This window comes from Corvus hawaiiensis, chromosome 6 (genome assembly GCF_020740725.1).
Source record: "Corvus hawaiiensis isolate bCorHaw1 chromosome 6, bCorHaw1.pri.cur, whole genome shotgun sequence".
Classification (NCBI taxonomy): Eukaryota; Metazoa; Chordata; class Aves; order Passeriformes; family Corvidae; genus Corvus; species Corvus hawaiiensis.
In genome coordinates this window covers 4963615-4978626 of record NC_063218.1, presented here as the reverse complement: position 1 = coordinate 4978626, position 15012 = coordinate 4963615, and the positions used below count along the sequence as shown (strand labels likewise).

Genomic DNA, 15012 nt, shown 5'->3' with positions numbered 1-15012 from the left:
AGTGTCAGTGCAAAAACATGCTTGAAGGGGTTGCTGAGTCCAGGCAGATCAGCCCTGGATCTGCTCTGGATTATCCCCAAACCCAACAGTTTGTCCCATTTTCCATCTTTTTTCTGCAACAGCTTCCTGGACAAATGGCCACCAGGCAGGAGGACTCCTGCCCAGGCAACATGAGCAGGGGACACTCACTGAAACCTCTCTGCTCCACAAACTCAAGGCAGAGGCAGAGCTGTCACAGTGATTGAGATTTCTGCAGTGCATTATCAAACTGCAAGCTCTTCCTTTTAATTTTTTTTTTTTTAATGATTCCGGAGGTGCTTTTTGCCAATATCTATTTCTAGGTCTAATTCATTACAAACCCCACCCTGTGCCGGGTAGGGTGTCAGCCATTTTTGCATTTAATTGCCTATTTCAATCATTAGTGTGTGCCCATGTTCTTATGGAGGCTGTTAAAAGGTAAACTCTTAAATTTCCCAGGCTCTGGTAATAACACAGAAAATGCCGTTTTTCACACCGGCTAGACTGGTGCCACAATTACACATTGACTAGCTTGGCTCTAACATTATATCCCTTCCTGGTATTTCAAATATTCAGTAAAAAAAAAAAGTAAATAAATAAAAAATCTTGTCCCACCAGGAAACAGAGAGAAAGTCCCAGAGCCTCTGGGACTCCTTACAAAGAACTCCCTTAAAATCCTTCCATGAAAAAAAAATAAAAAGAAAGAAAATAAAGGAAACTCGGCTAATAATACTTTTCCACATAAATAATGTAGATTATAACTGGTCTTTGGAGAAGACTGAGCATAACAGAGGTCTCTTTGTAAGGCTGAGCACAGATTACATGCTTCTGAGCCCTTTCATCATGATAGCTTTGCAAACTACAACATCTCAAGCACACTTAAAATTAATAAGCCAGGCTGCCTCCTCCTGGGCTCCACTATCCCAGATGTGTCTTGAGATGGATGTAACCCTGGCAGATGTCATGCACAAGGACCATGGGCCTTTTCCAGTGCCATTTCCAGGCTGCACGGACTCAGATCCCTGCTGATGTTTGCCTCTGCCCTTGTACAATAATAAAGGGATTAACAGCATGCCTACCTGCAATGGCAGGAGACAGGATTTGGTGACCCCTGAGGTTGCCCTGGTCCTATTCCTTAATGAAGCAGTGAGATAAGCCCTAATGCATACATATCTTTGGGAGAGGAGATTGCTATTGGAGCCTCTTGCGAGGGCTTTAATCCCAGAGGTGACTCTGCCGGGGCTGTGAGCAGCCCACACAGCAAAGATCCCCCTTCCAAAAAATCAGCATACCCCTGTCCTCCCTCCCCTCTATATTACATGTGCAAGAATAACCTGGGGTTTTTTTCCAGTTATTTTTCAATGGGAAGATATGTGTGCATGTAGCACCTCAGCCCTGGCGGGAGCTGCAGCTGGGAGCAAAGCTGACCTGTGCAAGCCTTTGCTGTTGCACCATCCAAGTTCATCACCCAGTTTTTGAGGTGCTGGGCACCCCACAGTCTCTTGTGTGAGATGAACAGAGCCAGATTACTTTAGGAGGACTGCACCTGGATCCTCTCCTAACAGGAGCTGTTTTCCTGGTCTTTAAACCTACGATGCTCAGCTTTAGGTACCACTTTGAGAGGTCTTGGTCCTCTTCGCTGACTCTACAACAAGGTGGCAAAGAGCATGCCTCTTTTAAACACATAAAAAATTCCAAGAAATCCAAGTTTCCTATCATAAATGGGAAGCAGAATATCTAAATCAGAAGCTGGGGGCTGAAAGGCACCCAAGGGCCCAGGCTTGAGGGCTTGGATTGCAGCTGCGTTTGGAAGGGGAAAAATCGAAAAAATTTCTTAGCAAGAAATCCTTGGCAGAAATCATCAAAGTTTTCAGGCAGAGGCAGATCAGACACTTAGTTGTGTGTTGAATTGATAGGTTATTGCTGCGAAGAAACTCCAAACCTAAAAGCTGAAAATAGCTCCCTCCTAAATGTGAGCACGAACCTTGAAATTAAGCACAATATTGCCTTGCTGCCACAAAAGAGCTCTATTTTCTGACAGCCAACATCCCAAATTAAACAGCTTCCACGTGTGTCAATAAAAGGCATTGGCTTCATTATTTGTAGTCCCCCAGTGATAATTTCTACTCCCCTTTAGTAAATGTCATTACAGTTCCAGACAGACATCTGCACCATGGGCAAATTGACTGATAAATGCTCCTTGCTGGAGAAACAATTCAGGAGCAATGGGAGGTTCCTCATGCTGTGGGCAGCTTTGTGAGGGCAGGAAATGTAGGCAGCCTGTCCCAGAGCTGCACCCTCTGTGCCAGTGGGGAGAGGCCATCGGGTGTGCACAGGGCGCTGGGTGAAACCGAGCTGGTGGGTAAAACAACCTGCTCCAAAGACACCAGAAGGGAGAGGATCTGGGTTTTTCTGTCCCAGTCCTCCTCCTGTTCACTCTGGGTTTTCTACTGCTCTTCTCCAAGTGGTTTGCAGGTCCTTTCCTCACTGTCCACAGCTTGCTTAGCTCTAGACATAACTCGTCCTTTTCTGTTCCTCACCAAAGTGAAGGTTATCAGCAGGTAACTGGAAATTGTGGGTTATTTGTTACCAGCATGACACAGCTGTGAGCGCACCTGGGGCATGCTCTGTTTCTCTTGAGGAAACCAAGAGTCTCACCTACAGCTTGTGGCTCTTCTTCTGGGTCCCAGGACAGGACTTGCAGCTCTGGTGAACACCAGAAACAAGACCCAGACTGTGCACAGAGGGACATGCTGGATTCACCCGTCTCAGAAATGACCTATCCCTTTTCCTGCCTATGTTCTGGCTCATGACTTAATTCTTACACAGCATTGGGTAGTATCTCCTGAATAAAAGCTGCTTAACAGGAGAGAAGGAGCTTATAATTTTGGTCCAGGACAGCTGGCAAGTCTTTCACCTTATATTAAAAACTCATATTGGGTTTAGCAAGCCCCTCACTTGGGCCTCCTTTCCCTTCAAAGTATCCCACACTCAGTAAATCTACCTGAACGGTGAGCAGGAAAGACAATTTAGTTCATTCCCCAAAAGAAAAATCTTGATTAAAAAACTCTACTTGCCAAGTTGATTGGAGTTGCTAATTGATCAGCAGAGCCACTGTTAGCCCAGGTACTTGGCAGTGGCAGCAGACCATTCCTGACTCCTGCTGTCACTGCCACATGGGAAAAGACACGAGGAAAGCAGTGGGGCTGACTCTGTCCCCACTCTCTGCACTGGCCCAGGACTGATTCCAAATTCCCCTTGCATAACTAACATCTAAAGCAGGCCCAACATTTTCTGTAGCAAAACTGTCTTTGTGCAGAAAAATTACCTGCTAAACTCTGCTTTCCAGTAAATGCCAGACTGCTTTTTGCTCACCCCACCGCTACAGCTTTTCTTGGTTTGTTATTTATGTCTCCTTTCACAATTTCCCACCTGCACCATCTCTATCAATATGCATGAAATAAAAATCAATAGCAGCTGGTCGAAGAGCACAGCAGCAGCTCTGGTGTTAGATCCCAGCCAGGAACCAGTGGATCATCCTGCTGAGAAAAGAGGAGCATTTTGTACATGCGTGGTGGTTAATTCCTCTGCAGACCAAGACATTCTGGGGGGTTGATGCATGGCAAGTGGGAAGCAATTGGTCTTTAGGGATATGGGGAGCTGGTCACACACCTGGGAGACTGCAAGGAGCATCATATCTCACCGGTCCTCACTGTCCCTTATCCGTGATGCACCTCTGGTTCATCCCTTCCCAGCAGAGACCTGTTCTTCCAAACTGCCATCTACAGGGATTTCTACATGCAACATACAGGTGTCTCACTGTCCCCCTTACAAGTTCTTCCTCAGCTCTAGCACTTTGATTCAACCCATGTTGGATCCTATGGACAGTCCCCTATGGCACGGGGAGGCTGGGTCTTGAGGGTACATGGTTGAGCCTGCATGAAGTTCCAGTTCAACTTTGCAGAAGTACTTATGCCCTCACGTGGTTCAAAAAAAAAAATGTATATCCCACCTGGAATGAGCGATCCCAAGTCTTTGAAAGCAATGGCAGCTGGAGGTGTACGTCTTGCAAAGAGTGAGAAAGAGCAGAGGATAAATTTGGCCGCTATTCCTAGCAGAGAAACTGGAGAAAGTATTTGGTACCTCTGGTGTCCCCAGTGCAGTATCCAACTCAGTCAGCAACATCCTATTGCAATACAACAAGGGGTAATGGTTTTAAACTAAGAGAGGGTCAATTTAGATTAGATATAAGGAAGAAGGTTTTTTACTGGAAGGATGGTGAGGCACAAGTCATCCAGAGAAGCTGTGGATGTGAGTTCCTGGAAGTATTCAAGGCCAGGTTGGAAGGGGCTCTGAACAACCTGGTTTAGTGGAAAGGGGGATGGGATCTAGATGGTCTTTAAGATCCCTTCCAGCCCAAAATGTTGTAGGATTCTATGATCAGTCCCAAGAGACCCCAAATTACTCAGGAACCACAGTCAGTGCCAAGCAGGAGGATATGTTAATCCCATTAATCACATTAATCACAGCAAAACACAAATGAGGCCATGGAACCACTAAAGAAATCTGTACCACAACAGGTTCTCTTTTAAGCTACACTTTTCCCTTTCCCACCAGTTTCATCTCTCTGTGTGCTCTTTTGCCTCGTTCCCTGTGGCACCAGCCTTATTTTCATCAGGAAAGAGCACAGCTCAGACAGAGAGCAGCTTGCTGAAACCTGGCACCTCCTGTATCTGTGGCAATTATTGCTAAGCACGTCAGGTTGCTTTGGGAACACCGTGGAAGTAATGTGACTTCTGACGGCTGCCAGGTTTTCCCCATGTTCTCACCTTGAGAGCTTGCCCCCAGGAGATGGCAGCTTGCTCTCTTTGATGGTGCAAATGAACTGGAGGGCACCAAACCTGGGCAGGCACCAGTGAAAGAGACATAGAGGTGGAAGGAGGGGGAGTGTGAGTGACTGGAAGTGCCCCATCCCCAGCTGTTCTGCTCCCCACAAGCCTTTACACCAGCCTGGAGGCACCTGGAGCTCCCTGGGACAATGCACAGGCCCTGCCACAAGCCTGCCATGGAGAAATGAAGGGCAAAATGGGCAATGGAAGGAACAGAAGACCTGAGATTGAATGAAATCATACCAGAATCCAAGTAATTCCTCTACAACAGAAAGGATTATTAATATTCAAGGTAGCCCATGGCTCCTAAGGTGCATCCTTCCTTCTGAAGGATGTTGCACATGCACTGTGTTAATGATTTGAATTGATGATCTTAGAAGTCTTTTCCAGCCTTGATGATTCTATGTACCCTGCCTCCTGTGTATGGAGCTCTTTACACATCTCACTCTGAGTTTTAGGGCTGGAAAGAAGTGGGGCAGCTTCAGGATTCTCTGCCAGGTCCTATCTCCAGGCCAGGAACCAAAGTGGCAGGTGTTGGGCCCAGGGGCGTTCCTGTGCAAATTCAAGAGCCCTGCAAACAAAGGGAAAAACTTCCCCCATGTTTTGAAAAACTGCCTCAAAGAGAAGCACTGGGATACAGCTGGGCCCAAGCAAGAGACACCTGATGCTGAGGGCGCATCCTTCCCCTAGCAGGGATTTAGAGCACTGGTAATTGGTATACCAGACCTTATCCTCCTTCTACTCACACTTTCTGGCTGTGGAACACAGGAGAGCCTGGACAAAACCTCAAATGCAAACAGGATGAGTTTGCCTGAAAACCGTCCGCCAGGGTTCAAAGGCAATGGCTCCAAAGGCTGTATTCCTGCTGGGGTAGAACTTCCCCAGGGGGAGGAAAAAAACCCGACACCTCTGAAGAGGATAAGGAAAGTATCCAGAAAGAACTATGCATGAGGTTTTCAGGAGATACATCCCTCTGTGGGAGATTTCACTCCATGTGCTCCTGGTACTGAAGCGGGGGTGCACAGGACTCCTGGGATGACTGTAAAAGCAGCATCCCCTCTCTGCCTCTAACTCAGACCTAATCTAGCAACAGCAGGCTCCTGATTTTATAACTTGTAAGGCAAAAGCAGACCCACAAGAATTTTTCAAAATAGTGTAAAAAGCCTCATGTCTTTTTACAAATGAATAGTACAGTTGGGATCTGTTTCTCATTTTTTTGTACAACACACTCTTGCACTTTGCTGTTCCAACCTTTAAAATAAACCTATGCTATATTTGCAAGAATCTCTCCGCAATCACAAGAGAGAGAAGAAAGGGAATTCTTAAAACAAAAATTCACAACTTCCACAGTAATCACACCTTCCTAAAACACCAGAGCTTGGTGTGAGAGGCAGTTCTGCTGTTTGCAGGAGCAGAGACGGAAGCGGAAAACTCTGAAAAGATGGTGTGGCTTCTGCTGTGCCATCTCCCAGCAAAGCCCAGCCCAAGACTAACGCAGTTCTTGCTTGAGGCACGAGCTCTGCCGTGCCCCAGGTCAGAGAGAGTCCAGCTGGGTTCTTCTGTGCGTCGCTGGAGCGACTTGGGCATCAGGAAAAGAGCTGCTGGCTGAGCTGGCTAGCTGGCTGGCTGCTTTGCAGAGGGAACACGGCAGGAGCCGATGGGATCGGCTCTCGTTAGAGGAGACAGAGAGAGGCTGTTCTGGTCCAACTCCTAACAGGTTTTATTGTTAGAAGTTTCGCAACCTGAACAAGCTCGGAAGGGATGGAATGCGATGGGATTGTGATGGGAAGTGATGGGATGATCCCCCGAGGCTTGTCCTCAGTTTTATAGGGAGTTTGAAAACCCCGGTGAAAGGGGGAAACAACCAATGAGTTACAGTCCAAGGGGAGGATACAATTTAACAAGAACCACTGGGGTAAACCGAGAGGTGGGAGTTATAACAGAGAGCCGCATAACTGGGAATTTTCCCGAACCTTGGACTCGGGCACTGCCCAGGGGGTGCGGCTTAGGCTCCTGAGCCGCCCCTCGACCCACCCTCTGCCTCTTCGGGAAATTCGATCCAGGGCATGGGCTGGGATTGATGGGCATCTTGCTGCCCCAGCCCCGCAGTGGGATGGGTCACTGCAACGCAAAACTGGCTGCACTCAGAGCTGCCAGGCCAGCAAAGCTCAGGAATTACCCCAGGGCTTTTTAGGAGCCCTGTAAGTCCCTGCTGAGGTTTTGCCTTTCAGGAAAAAGCCATTCTTTCCAGTGGCAGCACCTGACTGAGGCCTTGATGTTCCCAAGCTCCCCAAATCACACATCTGTAGAGGGGGTCCTGCCTCCTCAGCAGTCCCCAGCAGCAAATTAAACCAACCTGGGCACCATCTCTTGTCCCTGTCCCTGTGAGCATGGACCAGAGGTCTACAACTCCCTGAAAGGAGGTGGTAGCCAGATGGAGGTCAGTCTCTTCTCCCAAGTAACAACAGACAGGACAAGAGGAAAGAGCTTCAAGCTGTGTCAGGGGAAGTTTAGATTGGATATTGGGAAGATTTTCTTAATGGAAATGGTGGTCAGGCATTGAAACAGGTTACCCAGGAAAGTGGTGGAATCATCATCCCTGGAGGTGCTTAAAAGACATGTAGATGTGGTACCTGGGGACATGGTTTAGTGGTGTACCTGGCAGAGCTGGGTTAATGGTTGGATTCTATGATTTTAAAGGTCTTTTCCTACCTCAATGATATTATAATTCCATGAAATGTGAAAAAGGAGCTTTGGCTTCAGGGCCAACAGGACCAGGATTTCATCTCTCCAAGGACATAACTCTGTTTAACTTCTGAACTCTGAGCTAAAGCAGCCCCGGCAGAGATTTGTGGCCTGTGCTGGGATGGGGGGAGGTTTGTGTGCAGACTCCAGCCAGTCTGTAGAACAACTCTTTGGGAAAACAGCCCATTACAAGCAGGTACTTTGTCTCAAACTTCCAGTTTGCTGTGCTCTGTTGGCCTCCTCACTGCTGTAAGGCCAGGAGTTTTGACATCTTCTTTGCCCAGCAGAAACCCTGTGTTTTAACAAGCCAGAGAAAGCATCCTTCTTCTTCTCCCTTTTATCCTACAAATGGAGACTCTGCAAGCCAGTGGGAGCAGCTACCAGCACTGCTGGGACTCTTGGTCTGTCTCCATCCTATAGCAATATTCCTGATTGGTGTACCCACTGGACATCCAAAATATGGGTCCAAGCATGGGCTGTCAGTCCTGGCTGGAGCTGAACATTACCTTGGTCATTAAGTTGCTTATAGAAACACAGGAAAAACCCACTTTAAGACTAGGAATCCTCAAGAATCTGCTTCTTCAGCTCAGTTTGCTCCTGGAATTATGTCAAGGTACCCACAGCAAGTAGAGAGGAGACTGCAGCACCCCTTAACCCAGGGACGTATTTATATGAATGTTTCCTTGTCTCTGCCCACCAGTTGGCTCTTGAGGGTTTTGTAAAAATGACTTAAGCTGCAAAGGACCGTTTCCTCAACAGCTTTAACCTTTTCCTTGCCAGCTGCCCTGAGCACAAACAGCAGCCTGCACCCTGCATCCAGCAGGAGAAGGTGAGGGAGGTATTAAACCAGCATGAGATGGGCACTAGTGCTATCAATAGGCTCTCAGCCCCACTGATGATGAGAGGAGGAAGAAAACATACACTGAGGACAAAATCTGTCTTGTTAGGACAATTTTGTCAAGCCTTGAGGTGGAGATTTACTGTCTGGGTTGTACAAGCTGGATTGAAGCTTGAAACAGCTTTCCCTTGATGGCTTTGGTTTTTCTGGCTTCAGCCCCAGTTCCTGAGCTCCCAGTCTGTTTCCAGCTCCTCCAGACCTGGGGTAAGGTATACAGGGGAAGTTCTTACTCCACTACATCACCCCAAATGTTTATGCCTGGAGCAAACTCAAGAGCACCTCCCTGACTCTCAGGCAGTGGAAGCCAATGTCAAGAGCAGGTCATGCTCAGCCGTGGATCAGAAGAGCCCTGGGAAGGCAGCAGGGTGGACAACAGTTAGGTGGGGACATAGCAGGGACCTTGCACAGCTGGTAAAGAAATCATAAATCAGGAAAAAAATATAAATCACGCATGAATGCTGACCCTGCTGCCAATAATTCCCACTCTTGTCTCAATTACCACTGCTCTTCTTGCAGCTGCACACATGCAGTCATTACTGAGCATTTTGGCTAAACTTATTTTGTCTTCTTTTAATGTCTGCCAGCTGAATCAAAGGTCTCCATGCAAGTAGTGTGCACCATGACACAATCCATGACACTTTCCTGGGGAGCTCTGAATCCCATAAAGCAATAAATTGATTACAGCATGGAAAACATACAAAATCCTCATATTTCCTCTCTGGAAAAGAGACATGAGTGTGGTCCTCATGAAAAGCTACATCTCATCCTTTCAGAGGAAAAGCACCACCCCTGAGCAGGAATAAGCTGAGTTATTGCTAATGTGATGAGCTGAGGTCATAAATAAAAACTGCCTTCCCTCTAGGATAATTTTCTGGCAGTGGCCTCTGAGCACACACCTTGCTCCTACTTTCCTGATGTGAGATGTGCCATGCACAAGGCCACAGGATTGCGTGGTTCTAATCCCACACATCAGATGCAGCATGTCAGGGGGAAGGTGAGGAAGGGAGGGCACAACAAGGGCTATTTTATGCCCCCAAAGTCCAAATGTGGAAGGTTGTAGCACAACACACCAACACAGCCACAGCCTTCGGAACACAGCCTAACTCAGGAGAAGATGACTGTGGAAGAATCTAAGCTCAGGGAAGCAGTTACTGATATTTCTCCATCTTCCAGCCCCTTTCAGCACAAGGTTTTCCCAAGACAGATGTGGCTTTTGTGCATCTCTCTTGCATGAACTTCTTTAGTGTTTGCTGGAGCCCTCTTAAATTTTTTAACACCTGTACCCACAGCTGATCAAGGGACTGTGGTTGTCCCACAAGCACCAGCCTTACATGGGAAGGTGCACTCCTTTTGTGTGTTCTGAGTTTTTACTCACTTCCTCCTGGTCTTTCTGGTGGTAAAAAAAAGGGTGAAAATCCAGTTCCAGCCCTTTCTGACACCGCCAATATGTTTTTGACACTTAAGGGGCAGCCTGCATGGCACACACAGCACTTATGAGGTTTATGATTCAAGCTCTTCCTTTTCCCAGTAAGTTTTCCAAAGTAGGTGTCTCAAGATGCTCATCTAACAAAGCTAGAAGACATAATTGTCCTGACACTGATAAACACATTTGTAACCCTAATCCTAATTGCTCTGTGACCTCTGTGATATTTATGTCATGGGAAGGCTTGCTGGTTTAGAGTTCCCTTGGGTAAAACCATGCCAAACTTCTGGTGAATTACTGTCAGCTCATGTTAAGGCTTTCCCAAAGGAACTTGTCCATTGCCAGCAATAAATCTCAAATAATGGAATAATTCAGTCAAAGTCTTGGTGTATCTACCCCTGAGAAAGCATTTCAAACAGAAACCTCCAGAGTTGCCCGGGCAGGTTTGACACAAATCTTTGCCTTGACAGTAAAATTTCAGGAATAGCTGGTGACTGGCTAGAGGACATGAGGTTTTAGACACATGAAATCCCTCCAGTTTGCAAATCATTAAACCCAGAGCAAAATGAGTCCCTGCAGAGAGCTGCAGCACTCCCTGCATGATGAGTGACCCTCCATCACTTTTTCCACACAAGCTGGCGTGAGCAGCAGGACACCCCAGAAGTGAGACTCTGACCTCACATGTTCTTGGCTCTGTAATGCTGTATCTGCAGAAAACAAGGAGTGATGAAGGAAAAAGTCAGTCCAGGAAGCTTTCTATACACATCAGGAACCATATATATGTAATTAGCTCTTTTTTTTCCCCAAGGGTCAGCTGCTGGAAACTGTAAGAGCATACCAGAGAAATGTCTGACATGGAAGTGTTCCAGGCCAGGCTGGATGGAGCTTGGAGCAACCTGATCTAGTGGAAGTTGTCCCTGCCCAGGGTAGGAGGGTTGGAAAGAGATAGTCCTGAAAATCCCTTCCAAACCAAACCATTCCATGATTCTGTGATCCTATGGTCTGTCTTTCTAATTCAGACCTGGTCCTAAGTAGAAGTTTGAGGCTCTCTAAGTGGTCATGGGGTGCACTGTTCTCATGCTGCCATCACAAATCCTGCTGAGCAGAATTATCTTTATTCCCAGAGAGGAATGCACACTTGGTCTGTTCTTTTCTGACAAAATTCAGCTGTAGAAGCAAGGTGTTCTTGGAACCTTGACTGTAAAATGTTCTGGAAAGTGAGCTAACTAGGGGAACAAAGGATGACCCTACAAAAGCACTGAGATTTAAATATTACAGGATAATTAATCCTGTAAGCTCCCAGTGAATTAAAGTGTCACTTCTTAGGAGAGATCTGAGCCCACAGTTTTACACTGGAATTGTCCCAGACACAACAGCAAAGATTTAAAATGTAAATTAATGCATCTATCAAGCTTATCCAGCATTATCCTGATTAATGATCAGCACGTTCAAGAAGACTTTTACACCTGAAAGTTTTAACCAACTCTTATAAGAGAGCAGGAGGGAATCGAGCACCAGGAGAATACATCTGCAGGTGGACACTGAGATGGTCCTGCAAGGCTGTCCATGCTAACAGTTCACAGGTGTGATTCTCTTCAGTGTCTCTGTTGCATTCATTTTGTCTTGCATCAGTTTGTTGGGAGGGGATTTGCTTCTTCTTAGCTTTTTGCCTCCTTCTAAAACGGCACATTTCATCTCTGTGCCTCTCAGGAAATATCATGAGGCTCACAGGGACTCTCACTGGCCAGTAGCCAAGTTACCTGGTGTCCTCCCTTCATCCCCTGCCTTCTCCTCCATTTTCCAAGACTACAGACAGCCTGTTGCAAGGAAATCCTATTCTTCCTGATTGCTTGGAGAGCAGCTAGCCTCAAGGTCACTTTTGTATATAAATTGCAGATATTGTATTAGCACCACTCTTCAGGCATTCAGAACCAAGTCTAAACAGGAGAGCTCATCAATTCAGCTGTCTCACGGCTAGACCTTCACCATTATGCATGGCTTCCTTTCCTTACTGATTACAGTACAGCAGATTCATTATTATTATTTTAAATTTGGTTATATACAACTGCATGGTGTCTTTTAATTGCCTCTTCTTTTTCCAACTGAACCGCTAAGGGATGTAAGCAAATTATATGGCTTAACAATTCTGCCTGCTGCAGACAGACTTGTGTGGCCAACACACCAAAGACACAGTGAAAACATTACCTTTTACTCGAAGTGTAAACTCAATAAACCCCCAGGAGAGCAATAAAAATGCAGTAGCCAGCAGATTTAACAAGGACATGCTCAGTGCACAGTGTAATCTTATTATGTGCTTAATGCCCAGTGGAATTACAGGAATTTGATTTAGCAACATCAGATTTCAGTTTCTCAAATTATACTGACTGCTTATAAATTAAGACTGCGATTTGGGATAATTGCTTTTCATTTGCATTGGCAAAGCCCATATATTATATTTATTCTCACTACACTGTTTATATGTTTGAAGTGTCACAGAGTATCACATTTGGGACTTAAACTGGAGTGATGGAGAGCTTTCCTTTGCATCAATGACACTCATGTTACTTCCCCATTAAATCCGGGTAAATGTTCTACCCTGGTGATCTTTATAGGCTTGAAAGGTCTATTTTATGGTTTCCCAAACCTGACTGAGCAGAGTGAAAGATGAGTGAGTTCTGGTGAAGGACTCAGTCTTCCTCTCCATCAGTCTGAGCTGTGACATATTCATTGGAAAGCCACTGACCTGCAGATGTGCAGTGAAGGAATAAACACAACAGTGTCCTCCAACCATACCAGCATCATGCTCGGGAGTGTTTTCACGTGACCATTTTTTGGGCTCTGCCACTGCAGGGTGTGAATGAAGTGGGGAGAATGAGGCAGTGAGTGATTAATTACCTCTGGGGAGGGGGGTGGTGGTGTCAGCAGGGCCACCAGTGGACTGGCAGGTAATGCTTGGAGGGTCATGAAGTGTATCAGTGAATGGCTATTGAACTGCATGGGCACATTATGAGCACTTGAACTCTGGGACAAATAATTTCATCTCAAGAGAAATGAATGAAATAATTAAACATGATGGAATGAGCAAAGGGCACAGGAACAACTCTGGAAGAAGACAGGAAATACCTTTGCTGCTGATTTTGGCTTCCATGTCTAAGACATCTGTAAAATCTGTAAAACAGCCATCCCTGTGCAAACTACAGTGTACAGTAGAATGACTTGATTTACTGAAGATCATTCAAACTGGCTCCCAAGCCCCAGGTTATCAGCATATCCTGGTCTGGAAAACCTCTACTGCTCCAAAGTCATTAAAAGATTATAATGAGTTGATTAAAAAATTAACAAGGCAACAATTCAATTAAGCCTTGTACCACTGGGCAACAAATGTAGCTGCAATTGGTGAACACATCAACAAATTGCTGAGCAAAATGCACATCTCTTTGCTTCCTGCACAACACGTGAATCCAATGTCTCTCACCCAAGGATGAGGGGAATAAAGTGTCATTTAAGCATTTTGGGATGCCCATGGATATTTGGTGTGAAACACAAGTACCATCCTTTTTTTGATGAAGTAGAGCTGATCCATCAAGCCCTTTAGCCTGAGATTAGGTTTAGGTGGCAGATCAGCTGTAGATAACTCAGAGAGAGCTGCAGAATTTTCCTGACTCCAGACTTATTTGGAAATTTAACTTATTCCTTAATAATACTGTGTAAAATGACAACAAAGCCCTCTAGCATTTTCCTAGGCTTCAACTCATGTTTGCTAAAGGAACAAAAAAATTTGAACACTATCCCAGCAGCTGCTGGTGCAAGGCTGCAGCCCAAGGCTTTCCTGGATTTTAGGGAGCCTTTTCCCAGGGTGAATAAGATACTAGGACATCATTTCTGTAGCTCTGAGATCCTCCATGGGCCATGCAGGATACCTGTGCTGGTGGTTAGCACTAGCCCAGTGCCATGACATGGTCCATGCTGGGGTCAGCCCATGCCACCTCTCCACCTCGGAGGCTCCACAGCGGAAATTTCTCCATCTGCATGGTCACTAAAAGGGTTCCCCACGGCAAAGCAGAGCCCCAGCATCCCCCTAAAGCCCTGGAGAACCGTAACCAGGCATGTTCAGAGAAATACTGCACTGGAACTTGTCTTTAAAAGCTCAGAAGGGTTCACCCAAGATCAGCAAGAGAGAGAGAAAGCCAAAATATCACATTTACCTCTCAGCACTCCTGGCAGCTGAAGGCAGGGAGACCCATTATAGCTCTTTTTTTCATGTCCCCAGCTCTGGTTCCCAGAAGGACTGTGTTCAGAGCTGTTTGTGGCAGTGTTCTGCATGCACTTTTAATCTGCCCCATCTGCACTTGGGGAGATGCCGTTCAGCTGCCTTTTCCAACACCGCGCCTGGCAGATTTATGCGCGTCGGCTCTGCGCTGCCATGCTGCACTGTGCTGTTAACCTTCATTAAGATGTTTTAATAATTGAATAAACGATGTGCCAGACGTGCAGTTTAACCTCAGAGTGTAACGAAACAGAGGACATGATATTAACTGCAGCCCTGGAACAAATATCACCATAAATACCACTAAGTAGGTATCACACAAAAACACCTGCCCTTGACATTAAAAAACACGCTCAGCCACACTGAGAGGAGAATACAATACATGATACATTACATCTTATCTGCATCTCAATGCCATTAAATGAGCATGGTTAATGCTTTAATAATCTGCCAGGGAGCACTGTGGGCTCTACATCTGAGCTAACCCATAAAAGAGGAAACTCTCTCATCTGTTGCCTCGAGCGAGATGAAATACCATGGGCCTCCCTTGGCAAAGAGGGGGCTTTTTTGTGCAATGACATAGAGAGGGTTCAGGAGGAGTTCTGTCACTGGCGATACTTCAAAGAGTGACATCGAATTAGGGCAGGAGGACAAACTCACAGAGATGCTTATTTGTCCCCGTGGAGGGAGGATAAGGGATCCCACGGGAAGTGAGAATGTGTTGGGGAAGCGTGTAAGAAATGAGGGATGGACAAAGGCCCTTTCCCAGGGT

The 15012-nt window shown here is 46.2% G+C and overlaps 1 long non-coding RNA gene across 1 annotated transcript in view; it reads right to left on the bottom strand.

Annotated features, from left to right (window-relative positions):
• LOC125326939 overlaps positions 1–14346 on the bottom strand; it is a 33567-nt gene extending 19221 nt beyond the window's left edge. The window contains exon 1 of the long non-coding RNA XR_007204078.1: positions 14179–14346. This is a non-coding gene — a long non-coding RNA (uncharacterized LOC125326939). The remainder of the gene's footprint in view (positions 1–14178) is intronic.
• Between the last annotated feature and the right edge of the window lie 666 nt (positions 14347–15012).